The 2,500-nt window shown below is 47.2% G+C and overlaps 1 pseudogene; it reads right to left on the reverse strand.

The window, feature by feature from the left end:
- LOC143263691 (large subunit ribosomal RNA) overlaps positions 1-2,500 on the reverse strand; it is an 8,184-nt pseudogene that overhangs the window by 3,830 nt on the left and 1,854 nt on the right.

Raw genomic sequence — 2,500 nt, forward strand, 5'->3', positions numbered from 1 at the left:
TGTTCAAATAGTTTAGAATAATATTCTTCAAATGATTCTATCGTCGGAGATTCTGTAATGTTGAGTGGGTTTCCGGTAATTATATGCTCAGCCAGTTGGGTTGGGTTTTTGTTATAGAGTTTTTGGAATCTGGCGTAATCAGTCGCTATCCTTTTAGCGCGGTTGCCTTTTCTTTTATTACTTTCATTGCATTTATTGCTATGCTTGTTCTTTTTACTGTTATTTTTATTCTTGTTTTCGTTCTGATAGTTATTTAATTTATTTTTATTATTTTTATCGTCTATTGTATTTATAACTCTGTTGTTGCTTGTATTGTTTTTATTGTATTTATTATTTTTATTTTGTTTATTGCTTTTATTATATTTATTTTTCTTGTTACTAGTTTTATGGGTTTTATCTACTGAGTTACTATTTTCATTGTATTCATCGGTTTCATCAGCGAGCGAAGCAACATATGATGTTAAGTTTTCTATGTATTGGTCCATCATTAACATAGTGTCTTCAGAAGGTGTGTTAGACAGGGCATTTTCAATAATTTCTGCCATGTGATGGCCTACTTGTACTTTAAGTTCAGCCAGGATGTTGCGTATATCATCGGGTATAGTTGTACTGTGCGGAGATGATGTCGCTTCGCGTGTGTCGATGTCTCCGCGCGCGCGAGGATCGTCACATCTGGTTAGCAGCACCCGCGGCACCAACGGGCAGGTACTCAAGATATTGGTCTGGCCCGCCTCGTCGAGGGCTTCACTGAGGTATGATTTGTATTTTTCTTTTTGTCTTAATTTTTTAATACCGTCAAAAGAGCGGCCGGATTTTTCTGATAGAATTTTAATTATTTCTTTTCCTAATAACTTTGCATTTTTAGTAATATCTATTTCATCGTGGGCTATTGCTCTGATCTCATCATCGGTATATTGAGCCCTCGAAGAAGCGAGGCGTTTATTGTGGAGATCGAGATCGGCGGTATTGTAGTTCTCGATGTGAGTCCTCCGTTGATGTTGGCGTAATCCGGCGTATGTCTCATACGTATTTTTACAGGTCTCACACGTATAACCATCGGCCTGCGGAGGAGGCGCATTACATCGCCTTTTGTGTTGGGCGGCGCTGGCAGCGGTACGAGCGCTCAGATCGGTCCTACAACTCGGGCATAAAAACGTATTGTCTAAATCGAGAGCCTTTTGAACAGCATGGTCGTCGTCGTTTGAACCCAACGAGCTATTTGCTCGCTGGGGAAGGGAATCCACCCTTGCTGTCGCCACTGCTTGGGACCGACAGCGTCCGAGGCTTGTTGTCTTATGTTTTGGTGCAATATATATTTGCCCCGAAGGGCATGAACTCGGAGGGCTGCAAACCCCGCGAGTCCATACGGCTTACGCCAATGGATCGGCCATCTCGTTAGCTCGGACCAGGCATACAAATGGTCCTTTTTCCGGCGCCACGTGACCTTGCCTAAGGGTCGGACGTGAGATTGGCCTTGGGTAGGGTTTCCAGACGACATGGCGAACGAAGATGTTCGGTTCGCCATGCCCTGACCCCGCTACCCCAGTCAGACCGGCACGTCGTGTCGCACAGAATTTAGCCGCAATGCACTGAATGGACAGGTCCAAACAATACATCACGTTACCGTCGGGAACCACGAGGAGGTACCTGTGCGACTAGGACGGGAGAGGCTAATGGACCTAACAAGAGGTCTATATTACGCATCACCGTCCCGCGGGAGGCCAAGGCACGGGACCGAGCTCGGATCCCAGCCACGAGAGCCGTTCACCTCGCCCAGGCCCGGCACGTCAGCCAGACCCGCTTCCCGACCAAGCCCGACACGCCCCGCTCCTCAGAGCCAATCCTTATCCCGAAGTTACGGATCCAATTTGCCGACTTCCCTTACCTACATTAATCTATCGACTAGAGGCTCTTTACCTTGGAGACCTGCTGCGGATATGGGTACGAACCGGCGCGACACCTCCACGTGGCCCTCTCCTGGATTTTCAAGGTCCGAGGGGATGATCCGGACACCGCCGCAACTGCGGTGCTCTTCGCGTTCCAAACCCTATCTCCCTGCTAGAGGTTTCCAGGGAACTCGAACGCTTATACAGAAAAGAAAACTCTCCCCGGATCTCCCGACGGCGTCTCCAGGTCATTTTGGGTTACCCCGACGAACACTCTTACGAGGGCCCGAATGGTATGCGGTTCCGCTGCCGGGTTCCGGAATAGAAACCGGATTCCCTTTCGCCCAATGGGTGTTTTTTGTGCATGTATATAATAACAAAATATGCTGCGATTTATATAATAATAAAAAAATAAAATAAAATAGCTGCGGTTTTTTTACAAGTGTTTAACGTCTTAGGACACCTCATCTACATAGGATTTCTCTTAGGGCTTAGGATCGACTGACTCGTGTGCAACGGCTGTTCACACGAAACCCTTCTCCACGTCAGTCCTCCAGGGCCTCGCTGGAGTATTTGCTACTACCACCAAGATCTGCGCCGACGGCGGCTCCAGG

This window comes from Megalopta genalis, unplaced genomic scaffold (assembly GCF_051020955.1).
Source record: "Megalopta genalis isolate 19385.01 unplaced genomic scaffold, iyMegGena1_principal scaffold1141, whole genome shotgun sequence".
Classification (NCBI taxonomy): Eukaryota; Metazoa; Arthropoda; class Insecta; order Hymenoptera; family Halictidae; genus Megalopta; species Megalopta genalis.